General features: G+C 37.6%; 1 protein-coding gene across 5 annotated transcripts in view; it reads right to left on the bottom strand.

Annotated features, from left to right (window-relative positions):
- ZBTB39 (zinc finger and BTB domain containing 39) overlaps positions 1 to 7,972 on the bottom strand; it is a 614,376-nt gene extending 606,404 nt beyond the window's left edge. For 3 of the 5 annotated variants that reach the window (XR_006366276.1, XR_006366277.1, XR_006366278.1), the window contains exon 1: positions 7,788 to 7,972. The gene's annotated coding sequence lies outside the window, so the exon portion shown is untranslated. Of the gene's footprint in view, positions 1 to 7,156; positions 7,740 to 7,787 lie in introns of those variants that run through there. The other 2 variants (XM_044083647.1, XM_044083648.1) reach the window with 2 other exon arrangements.
- Positions 7,973 to 13,322: the final 5,350 nt, after the last annotated feature.

Below are 13,322 nucleotides of genomic sequence, written 5' to 3' on the forward strand. Positions count from 1 at the left end.
AGTAAACACCTGTCAATAACAACTAATTTTCCTGTGAATCCCATAATGGAAGAAAGGTGATTACAGATCGCAAGTACAGTAAAAATTACTATACTTCTGACAAAATTCTGCTTAACAGAATTCCTTTCTGGACCACATGTTCAGACAGTCATTGTTATTTAAAAAATACGTACAGAAGTTATTATAAGGAAAACATGGACTGGCTAGACAGGCAAAACTTGACACTTCTAACATAATTCATACTCGCTTAAAGCATGATGTACTCAAGTCCAGTACATGCTTTTTTCAGCAATGTCTCCATCATTTAAGAAACTCTTACTTTATTGGATCTGCTTTCCTGATTCAGGAATTGCAGTTATTGAATTGTCTTACGTGTTTACTAAGACAGGACTACTGCTTGTTCACCAATCGCTCCCTTTAAATGATACATCTACATTATAGTCATCCTAGTCTTCGGTTTCTCATTAGATTTTGATTTACAACACAGATGCAAAGTAATGATCCTAACCCAATACCTCAAGGAAATTCAAGACAATCTGGTCAAAGAAAGAAACCAGGAAAAAAATATAATGAAATGTGTAAACTGATGTTTTAAGGCAGTTCAGTGCTCCTAATCACTGAAATATTGACATGCTACTCCAAAACAGATGTTTAAAACCCTAACTAAATATTAAAATGCAAAACACTGATCCTCATCATGGTATGTGACCCTGGACTACTGGATGACCTTCCTAAAAAGAGGATGGAATCTGACTAAAAGATGACAAAAACAAAACTAACTAAATAAACAGATGTCATACTCAAGGAAAAGTGCTCCAAGCACAGGTATTATTTACCTGTAAACAGAATATCTGACATCTAACAACTGGTGACACTTACCAAAGCTTCAGCACTCTGTGAAACATGGACACAACAAAAGAAATACTAACACAACGTCTTAACGGGGCCATAGAGACAGCAAACAAGTTTAAAGAATTACCAGTGAATAACAGAACCTTACCACAGTTTGTTACTGTGAGGAACTTCTATTAGAAAGGCCAAGTGTCAAAAGAGTCCACTCGGAAAATTTTAAATTAAAAAAAATGCTAGCCAACATCATCCTAACACAAAAAAATTCATTTTTCACTGTACTCTATCTTCTACCATTGCAATGGCACAGAAAGCAATACTAAGGGAAGGGGTTAGATGACAAGAGGGTGGTGGCAACTGTTTCCAACACTTAACATATCACTAAACCTCTCAGCTTATAAATTCTGGACAAAGGCTCAAAATCCAGGAGAGATTTTAAATATTGCTCTTTCAAACTTACAAAGTTCCTAGAATAACAGATTTTGTATTACCATGCAATTTTATGAAGTATATGAAGTCTGAAACTCCTAATCTTCAGTGAATTTCCAAAATACCATAAATTTTATGAGGAACAGATCAAATTTATGAAGCAAAAAATCTGAACGTCCTTCAAAATTCTGGAGAGAAGAGTTTACAGACACATTTCATCTTGCAGACTACAGAACGATTTATTATACATAAAAAAATACATTTTCATATATTATTTGTTTTTAATAAAACTTATCACACTTCCAGATGTATTCCTACAATCACTGATTTTATACAACTTCCATTTAGTAGACCCCAAGACACCCTTGCTGCCACAAAAACTCAAACTAATAGCAAACTAGCAGCCCCATCACTCACATGCACTGCCGTTTTTTTCCTACCTACTGAATAACCAACAGATTCCAAGTTTAAGCCCAAGCCTTTCTCCACTCCAATAATCACCTTCTACTTCACTAGTCCAATTCTGAACTTATTCAGCTCTCTAAACAAACATCTGCCATATAATCCTACCTCGTACTTTTACATTCCAAGTCATTCACATTTTACATGGGTCACTCAGTTTTAATCCAGAACTGTTGCCAATTAGTTTGTCACAGTTTGCTTAGCCTATTCCTTTTAAAGAACACAACATTTTTTACTAAAACTTCCATTTCTTTTCTGGCCTCAGGAATCAACATTTAATTCACACAAAACCTAGTCCAAATACCCAGCATAACAGTAAATCACTCTATGCTATCTCATATTTTATTTGTCCTTAAGCAGACATACATGACAACTACACAGTGGAGCACAACATACTCCAAGAAACTCAGTGTCTAGGTGTTCTCTTCTATTCACCTAACCATGCCATCTTTTTTACAGTGAGCATTTTTCTACTGACTTAATGCTCAAGTAAAGAGAGCTACTAAGCCCTTTCTCTATTCTCAGTCTCCTACAAACTACTGAGAGGTGGTCTATGCCCAGCATACAAGGCATCTCTGAACCCTGCTTTGATGAACTATTTGCACATATGCAAAACAAACAGCATCAGAACTATTAGATCAAAAGACCACAATTTTGCTTGCAACATAAATAGGATATATTGTAGACTCAGATATGTATCCCAGAGAATTCTCTCTCTGGAACAGGCTCTCCATCCATGTGAAACAAAGTCCCTCCCTAACCCTATTTAAGCATTAAGTTGGACCACTACATGGGAAATCAAAAATTCACCCCTGGTCTGGCACCCAATTCTCCGCTAGAGGCAGTCAAGTAAATCATGTTGTAACTAATAATCACACCTACATGTTGTGTCTTTCGGCTTTTCCCGGTTAGGGGTCGCCACAGCGGAACTCCGGTATGCTAATGATTGGCAGTAGATTTTTACGTGCCTAGTTGCCAGCTCTGATGCACAACCTTCAATGAAGGTACGCCCATTAATGCATGTCTCCACACAGAAGACGCTTTAGCTGAGAATCAAACAGGACAACGTCTTACTGTGAGGTGACAAAGCTACAGCAGCAACACCACCACCGCAGTGGGAATAATCACTCCTACATACATTTCTGAAACATATAACTTGTGCGACACATTTGGGTTGCATGGTTAGGCTTATAAAGGCCCTAGTGGTCATTAGCCTACTATACAACCATAAACCTAGGAATATAACTTATACAGCCCCATCCTTGCCTGATCAACTGACATATTCCGGCTCGCAGTTTCTACAGTTTTCCCACCAATTTTGAACTAATAATTTAATGAATACTTCTGTAATCTTCAGGCTGCTCGCTTCCCCAAACTGTCAAACATAAGCAATAAGATAAGCAATCTTGGCTCGATGATTCAACCTCCTATAGTGCTAATGAAGTGAATGAAAGAAAAAAAAAAGATGGATGGATGCATGGGGCAATTCCTGTTGCACATTTCTGCCAACCAACTCTCTTCTGATCAGAATGTATCACCCATAGCCATGCATGCTTCCTTTGTCTAGTTTCTCACCTGTCAGCTCCTTTCACTACAGGTAAATTCTTTACTGCTTTGACGACTTTCTGGGAAGAATCAAGTGCGTTTCAAATGCATTACTGAAAACAAAGCTACAAAACATCTCTAAATCAGTACTCTCTATGCAAACAAAATTACCATTGAACAAGACCTTGTTGCCACAAAACTACACAGAATGCAGCCCCAAAACAGCTGTCAGGGCAATAAATTTGGACACCAATGGACTACTACCTGTTCTCAGTTTATTAGCAAATAAGAGCTTCCCTCGATTTTTATTTACTTGGCAGGTCCTCATCTCCACTCACAAAATTAAAAGAAATGCCTGCCACACAGGTAACATTTAGGGACTACTCATTCGGCTTTGCAACAATACAAGGAACCGTAGGAAGCAAAAACTTTTACAGTTTCACCTTGTACCCCTTGAACAGTTGTTTCAATTTGGCAAGGTCAACAAAATTAATGAAAATATATCCGCCCATAACTCAAAAAGCACGATAAAAAATTAAAGTGGTCCAAAAATCAGCTACCAAAACTGTATATGAGGAATCTGCAAAACTATACTAGAAAAAGAAAGGTGTTATTGCACTCCAAATGAAATGGAAACAGGCGCCAGACCAAGACCAATTAATTAACCTGTTTGAGTGTCAAAGAACAGGAAGAGGATTTCTTTTACCACTGTTCTGTCAGTAGTACATCTCTATAGAGTAAGTTAAAAAGCCTGTAGTCACAAACTACATTCTTTTGGCTACAGTTTGATCCCATGACCTCTATTCTACATAGTGGGCAACTGCACGCACACCACTTAACCAGAACAATGTTCTCAGGTCAAACCTGTAGTCACTTTTGCCTCCGTCTTCAGAACATAAGTGATTAACACTAATAACAGATGTGTGCATACATGTCTGCCATATAGTTGGTCAACTAATTAGAATATTGACATCTGGCATGGCTGTGTTTGTTGTCGAATGCACAGAATATGAAGCACAGTTTACAGTCTCCTAGGATTTAGTTGACTACAGCAGTACAGAGGAGTCAATGTGTACTGTGAAGAGGCTACAAGGCAAAGGGGTTGGGAGCAAAGCCCTTATGTGGCACAGAGTGTGCGGGGATGGAGTCCCCCAAATAAATGCTGTGTTTACATTATGTTAATGTAAGTTGTACGTGATCTGGAGTGTGCTCTGCTTAATATGTCACACACTAAGAAGCAAGCAGCATGTTTTGGCCAGTTGTACACATTACTGTCTTACTGATGCAAGGCAGAGTGACAGCATTTATGTACACGTTTTGTGCTTCAAACTGTGGTAGCTTCAGTTGGGGGTTAGGTACAGTATGCACTGTACACATGTGATGAATTGTGTTTCGTTTGTGTGGTCAACTGCATGTGACACAAACACAGACAGTTTTGTGTACTTGCATAGAACTCTGGATATCTATTGTTGTGTGCGTGTGTGTACACACACAAGCATACACCTATACATACATTGGTGGGTTGTGGTGCCAATTTACATATATATATATATATATATATATATATATATATATATATATATATATATATACACACACACATATATACATACATACACACACACCAATAAATAAATAAAACATGAGTACAAGTAGCTTCAGGGGGATACAGACATGTAGAGAACTCTGTAGGAGGCAGCAAATGAAGAGCTGGAATTTAGAAATGCCAAAGAGGAAAAATGGTGGGACAAACTCATGGGGAAGGGTACCAAATCTTGTATACAAAGATGAGAAAATGAAAATTTAAAGAATAAGAAGCAGCAAAAACATAACTGAACTGCTGACAGATAAGACAGGAAAATGTGAAACCCTTTCCTCTCTTTACTTTAACAAAAGTCCACCGGATTATTCATGCTGTAAGTCAAACACAAAACCTTCTGTGAATATATGGCTAGGCTTCTGAAGATCCTCATGAACCATTAGCCTATTAAATACCTTTGAAAAATGTTCCTGCATTTAAATCCTAATATTCCACATTCCCCTAAAACATCACTAACTTTCAAATGTTTTTTGTAAATCTGTAAAAGTACTAAGAACATTATAATCTACAAATGCCTCAAAAATATTGTTAAATCATCATTCAAAAAGCTAAATATGGGAAAAAAGGCATTAGCACATACTGGTAAAAATAAAAGACATTGAAACCTGTGTAAATCAAAAACAAACTGGAACAACTCAAGAATGAAAGATGCATACAAGCTTGATGACCCAAAAATGCAAAAACTACTAAGATTTTACTTAAGTTATCCAATGAACAGCAATTCTAGCACAGACAATATCCTTCAATAACAACTAAAAGATGAAACATTTCCAAACAAAAATGGAGTGTCTACACTAATCCGCATTTTACAGCGCACAGTAACTAGCTTAACGAGAGGTTTACAAATACTCCTCCTCTTCTGCCTCTACTTAGTGAACTGTAAACATTAAGCATTACATTCATCGTTCTATTTTGTTTACCAGGTTATGGGTTGGTCTTTAGACCAATTTCAGCCACAAACTGACAAGAGTTTTCACCTGCACTGATAAATAGATGGCACTTTCTACATTGGCTATCACCAGCGAAACCTATCACTTGCCATATCTGTGACAGAATCTTGGTATTCAGCTGGACCCCAAGGCTTCCATTGTTAGTTGCAGGGGTACCTTGAAATTTCTGTCAAGTCGTGTTTCATCTGAACCCAGTAAGCATAACACAGTCTGTGGAGAAGCTTACAACTGGATGAATCTTTTTCTGCTCCTTCCACATTCTGAAACTGAAAGTATATGAACCTCAGCAAGCAGCACCCTCAAATATCCTCTATATTTAGAACAGTATAAATGATCATCTACATGAATATCCTAAAGTAAAATTCATACTTATTCCCTCATAAGGGATAAAATGCCCCATGCTAAGCCCCAAAAGCGCAGTCCTGGTTCTGAAACTGTCTGAATGATAACTGAAAGTCATACCAAAACAGAGATATGCCTACAAATACCATGATTTTACAAATTCTATCATACCTGTGAATTAATACCAAAATATAATATATCCTCATGCACTTTTACATCTAAGAGAAGCGCTGCTACTTTCAAAGAAAAGCAGACCAACAGTACAGAAGTACTCCTTGTCCAGCAGTCTGGCAACTTCCCTCCCTATTAGACAAACTACAAACCTTAATATATAATGCAACTCTTCCTGTCTTCTCCACAAAAGAATAGTCATATACGTGTTTCATATACTTACAACTACATGAAAAGTTTCCACATAATGTCACAAAATATTTACTCTCTAATCTGATATAACAGGCTCTGAACCACTGCAATGGGCCTCTCCAAGTCGACTTTCTTAAACCTTCAGTATTTTTTTTAATAACAGGGAAGTGAATTGGAGTGTGGATGATTGGACACAAGCTGATCCCTGAATGTTAAGACATGACCACAAGTGACCCCTGCCATCCACAAACATTAAACCAAGGCACTTAAGCCAACCAGGCATAACTTATCTGTGCATGTACTTTACCAGAATGCAAGAGGAGTAGGTCTAACTTTGTCCATTGCTGTGTGACCCTCACAAGTGACTACATTAAGTAGCAGATGTTGGGAATTTAGCCCCTCTCACAAGGGGGATAGGACGGCTTTGCACTAAAAAACAACCTACTCGGATTACTGCAGTTCCACTAATTTACTATTGCAACCTGTCCTCTGGTAGAAGTAAACCAACTGAAAAAAAATTAAATAATCACTGCTTATTGTGTCATGACTCTCTTAAAAACCATACAGCAGGTAATCATAGAACAAAGTGCAAAGGTATGTAGTGTTTATAACTTACAGTTTGTATAACTGTGACAAAGTTGGGACTCCAATTGGCATAAATGAATTATGACGAAATGCACACTGTGCATGAGTAATAATGTGCAAAATGCACTCATAACAATGCTACCTTCCATAAGCCAGTTGTATCCCTCAGGTTAACATACAAATTCATGTTTGCGTCTGCCACCTAGTCAAATAAGAAAAACAATACAAAAAGCTGCCAAACAAACTGCACAGTTAATGATGGGGACCCTTAAAGTCTCTTCTAGGTATGGCCCAGTATCCACTCTGAACACTCTTTACCCACTACCCTCAGACCAGCTACAGTCCTATAGCTGTTGCTCCTTCCCCGCAAAGAAGCTACCATCCCAACTCCAGAAATATTCCAGTTCTTAACCAAACTGTGGAACTTAACCCAAAAGGGCAGGTCCTCCTACAACCCCCGGTTCCCCACCGAGGCCCAGACTACAGGAGTCTGTCCCGGGTTGCCCCCAACAACAATAGGACGCCTTCCTTTTCCTTTGCTTAGTACTCTCGGGGTTGTACTGTTTACCATACCCCGCCCCCACGCCCACCTGTCCTCACGCTCCCCGGTAACATATGGAGTTGTTGCTATAGGAACGCGCTAAAATGAAGAGGCCGCTTACCCAGCGGGTCTCAGAACCAAAAAAACAGGCCGGCGGATCCATCTCAGGTAGCCGTACACAAAGGGCCCTACCGACAGCTGCGACCGAGCGACAACAACATGCCCCTAGCGAGAGCGTATCTGTCTCCCTCTCCAGCGGCACCTTGCGGCCGGCGCCTCCTACAGCTTTGGAGGAGCAACAAAGGGTTCAGTGCGCGTTCAGGGACAGCAAACGTAGAAGTCAAGCTTTTCATAGCAAACGTGTACCCAACAACCTTCTTTTTCTAAGTTGAGAATTGTATTTAAGGATACATTTGTGACAGCTCTGTTACTTCATTCAAAAGGACTGTATGAAAACAAAAACGGTGCCCCGTGCCCATACGCGTTTTCTTCTGATGGACGCACTAAGTCTTAAGAGAAATTAATTGTTGGGGCTAACCTGCAGCAGATTGTTCATGTTGTTTTCCTGAATATTTTTAAGTTGGCGATGCAGTCATCTGGACGAAGAGGATGCATGCTCTTTGTCTTAAAAGGAGCATGCTTATTTCTCATCTTCTTTATTGACTGGTCATGAACAAAGCCAAAACATGAGGGGCAGAACCTGTACATAAGAGACATATTCTAGCACACAGACTCATCTGTCCAGAATTTTACAGAATGCCATGGTTTATGCCGCATATTTTATCTACTCCCTGTAAAATGTATGTTTTTTTTCTAGCAAAACATTGAGCACTGAAGTCACTAGTGACGCGCGTTTGAGTTTCAGACTTTTAATCAGAAAATACAAGCTAACTCAAAACCTGTTATTCTGGCAAATTTCTATTTTTATAAGACCAATTTGAAAATCAAATCCAAAATACACATTAGACAAAGGTGGCTTTGCTAAATACTGTTACTAAAATATGCTTTAAAAATCCATAATATTATCAGAAATTCCAGTGTATACCTCCTCGATAGCAAGACAGTGTAGTAATCTTTTTAAACGGATACCGAAAAAGGCAAACGTCAAGAAAACAACTCAGAAAAGGGAATGGCTCCAATAGTAACCAATATTAATGGTACAAAAAATAACATTATGTGAATTTACCTGTACATTGTCTGTGCCCCCTGTTGAACATGATCAAACACCAAGATGAAAATGTCAGTGGATGTATATTTCTTATGGAAAATTTTAACAAAATGGAATTAAACACACTATTCTTATGAAGGATTTTAACTACGTTAATACTGATTAGATATACTGTTCAATATCAAGTAAATATGTCGAAATAAATTGACTGTGAAGCAAAACACTTTGGAACAAAGGCTGAACTCCTCATAATGATAATATTTTATTGTACTGACAAACCTCTTTCTGTTCCCTACCCATGGTTATTGCCTGTGCACTTGATATAGATCGCGATACTATTGTGTTTAATCTAAGAGTAAAATCAATCTCAGTTATAAGCAAATCATCCTTCAACCAGTAGAAAGTATGATGCAGTAAATGACATGTTAATGAAACAAAACTAAAATGTCATCTTCAATGACACAAATAAGCGTACATAAAGCCACAGGTCAATGGGTTATCTGGCAGTGGAGAGAATCCAGGCTAGAACATGAAGCAAACTGAAGCAGGTTCGGTGATTAAGTCATGCATTCACAAATACATATAAGCAAGGCACCAGTATACAGGTAGAGTCACCAAAAATGACCCCTGGTGGAATCATAAAATTAATAAGGTATACAAGAGGGAAAAAGTACTATTTAGCTTTCAAAAAATGCCTCATTCCTAAAAAAAACATTTAGCTTAAATAAAATATGGACGTTTTTGTCTATTCTTCTCAAATTTTCCAGACTGGCTGTGAACTCAACTTGGCCTCAAAGGCTGAAAGTAACAACAATATATTATTTAACATCAGGAAGCTGAAGCATTGTCAATATGGACATATCAAATATGCTTGCTTAAATAGTTTGTGGCAATTTAACAAAAGTAAAGACTTATGCCAGTGAAGGACTTCTGGTGATGGATCTACAGAGGAAAGACTTGCTCTTTGATAACTAAATAGTGATCTAAAATTACAATTTCAAATGGCAAACAGGTGTGCAACTTGCTGTAAAAGTATAATGTGATTTTGTATGACTTGACCTGGGAGAAAATCTAAAAGAAAGAAAGCAAACTAACCGAGAAATGGAGTATGTCAATGAACAGGAAAATCAACTGGCCTGAATTATCAGACTCTAACAAATGGATATGGAAGTCATACCTCTATCCAGATTTTGCAGAATGTCCAGATTTTTGGCTTGTTCCTCATAAAATTTGTGGTTTTCTGGCAAATCATTGAGGAATGAAGTCACTAAATAATGATAGTCATTTCAGTTTCAGACTTCACATCCTTCAGAAAATGCATACTAATACAACACATTTTATTCTAGCAACTTTCTAAGTTTATAAGAGCAATATTTAAAATGTGTCCCTATTTTTGGGCCTTTGTCTACCCATTATTGTTAGCTTTGCCCAAATGTCTTGAGATAAGAGGTTGTGAGCTGTGACACAGGAGATGATGATGGTGGAGGATGTCTTGACAAATGTGAAAGAGACATTTTGAAGTGAAATCAGGAGATTAAGTACATATTTAAATGGCAGAATATATTGCCGCTGTAACAGAGTATGTATCAGTAGTAATAAATGGTATAAACTCGCATGCAATCATCACTGAAGAATTTGAAAATTGCAACACTGATGTGAAGGAGAAGTTTGATTTCTTTTTGAATGACTCGAGATTTTCAAAGCAAAGCAGGTGGATACAGAAGATAAAGCTTGTAGAAGGAATTTATGACTTACTGGATACCCGAGACAGCAGACGGGATGGACTGTGTTTCTTATGTTAAAGACAAATTAGATAATTTGACTGGGTTATACATCACATTGCTGAAAGTGGAGTGGGTCATAGATTGTATGTACCAGGCCAGATGGGGACTGTGAAACAACCAAAACATACTGGTGAGATCTAAGACATATACACTGAAAGGTCAAATTCTGTGTTTTTATGTAGGTAAGGAAAACTGTAAAAGTGAAACATAAGATTTTCTTCGATCATGAGTGCTCATTTCACACAAAAAAGCAAAGTTTGTGGTACTCATGAGATAATAAGGCTTGACAAATCTGAAATGTCTTATGTTTTATCTGGCTTTGTTTTGATTATTGTAAAATATTTACTGTGTCATATGAAGATCATTGGACTATAAAGGATTATGTGCCAAGTGGAGAAGACAAGATAGAATCAAATGAAAAGGTAAAGAGAAGTGATTTGAAGCAGTGGAGGGAATCCAGGTTGCAATAATGAACAAACTGATGGAGTCCTGAAGGTCAGTGTTAGCATGGCTGGCCTTGCACATAGGAAAACTAGGCATCTGCCTAGTGTGCTGCTCATCTAGGAGTTCCTTTCTGCCCTTTATTTATTTACTTACTTACTTTACTTATTTATTTATTTGCATTTGTTTACCGGGAAGGTCCACTGGGCCTAAGGTGAGCCCATTTCCAGTGGAGGCCTGGGGAAAAAAGCTCCACAAATAGCAAGTATATAAAATAGAAGATACACAATTGTACAAAATTCTATACATAAGTTGAGAGCTAAGCAAAGCTAATAAGTTTAACAGTGAGAGATTGCATTATTTACAATATCATGTGGTGAGATTAGGTTGAATACATAGGTTAGAAGTAAACATAAGAATTTTACTTGAATGCAGTCAATGTAAGAACATTGGTAGAATGCTACACATAGACAACTAAAGTAATGAAGTACAGTATACTGGAAGAGATGCAAGAGAATACAAAGGTGAGATATCACAGTTAAAAGTAATAAAAATAGGATGTCAGAAGCACAGCTTCAGGTAGCAAAGTAGTACATATTTATTCTTATTATTTTCTAAGTTAAGGAATCTATCAATCTCTATACTTTAAATAAATGCTAAATAAACAAAGGGCAGGAAATTGCCTGTACCCGAATGATGTCCTTGTGACCCCCTGCACTGGCCCACTAACCAAGGAGCTTCAATCCTCACCACTAGCACCAGTGAAGGACGCACACATTGGGAGGATGACAAGTACACCCACAGTAAAGTACAATTTCCCTTAAGAGCACACAAAGATCACAGTCAGTCAGGGGCTGGTTTCTGCCTCTTTCTCCAAACTCCCAATAAGACTCCCCACTGGCATAGCTATAGAGTTAAGATCTCAGCGGAGTGGCCAAGCTAAGACCTCCAGCACTCTTTCTGTCCAACCTGTGCTTCATGTCCCTGCCCAAGTAGCTGACACACACACACTTTGAGATTTTATTTATATACAAACACAAGCACACACCTGGGAAATGCTGGCACAGGTTTACTAGCTATGCTCCCTTCTGCCCAGACTATAAGGTAGTACCAGCTGCCACCAGCCACCCTTACTTATCAGCTACTATTAAGACCCTTACCAAAGGGTGCCCAATCTTTCTGTGTAATGTTACTATTATCCAAATGCTAAGTGTGACCAATACTTGCAAGGCTATTTAAGAGTGGCCTGTACAGTGTCACCAAATACATATGGAAGTACTCTAAGAGCTTAAATATCTCTAAACAAACCAGCCACAATTAAAAGGTTTAAATATTTATTAACAAATAATAAAAGAACAAGACAATACTCAATCAACACAGTAACTACAGAGTTCAGAATCACAGGAAATATTTTAAAACAACATTGCAGGGCAGTCTCAAATAAATACAGAAAACATTTAAACTAATCTTTACTATATTCCTATCTGTATCTAAAATATACTATGCCTAAATCTTATTTACAGAGCAAGGCAAATGTAGTTCTGATGTTGAGTGGATGTTTGTAAGACAAGATACAAAATGCACAGTCTCTGAGAGAGTTCCCAAATTAATATCAAAACATTACTGCTGGGTTAGCCTGGATGATATTACTTTTTGTCACCTGCTTTCCATTCCCAGGTTAACAGAAACCTAACAAAATTTAACATTTCTCTATGAAAAATACATATCTCTCAGATGTCTGCATAGAACTGGAAGTTGTAAAACAATTAACAGTTTTACATTTGACACCTAGTAATTATTTCTGTTTCAAGACAATAGAAAGAAAGTTCTAGCTCTAGACAGCCTGTCTCCTTACTGCACTGAAATTGAGATAACACAATCATAAAACAATTCACTTATTTTCTTGAAGTTTTGCAAGTTTACTCTGTATGTTCCAGCTTCTACTATTAAAACATACATTTGCACAGGTATATAGTTTATATACATTTCTGTACTTTTACAGTAGGGTACACTGTGGTTAAATTTTAGCTCAGTACTTTACACACACTTATGCACCAGTAGTTTAATATACACATAACATATAGTTTTCTTACATTTGTAAGATAAGCATATGAATCATATTAATATTCACAAATGACATATGATTATTTACAAAATTTCTGCTAGCTGGGCTGGCAGCATCGCAATTCCCTCCCCCCTGAAAACTCAAGCTAGTTTTTCAAGTGTCCCTTGAGAAACATTGCTTGAGAGGGTTGAGCCTATC

The sequence above is a fragment of the Protopterus annectens genome, chromosome 9.part0 (genome assembly GCF_019279795.1).
Source record: "Protopterus annectens isolate FY-2018-M chromosome 9.part0, PAN1.0, whole genome shotgun sequence".
Taxonomy (NCBI): domain Eukaryota; kingdom Metazoa; phylum Chordata; order Ceratodontiformes; family Protopteridae; genus Protopterus; species Protopterus annectens.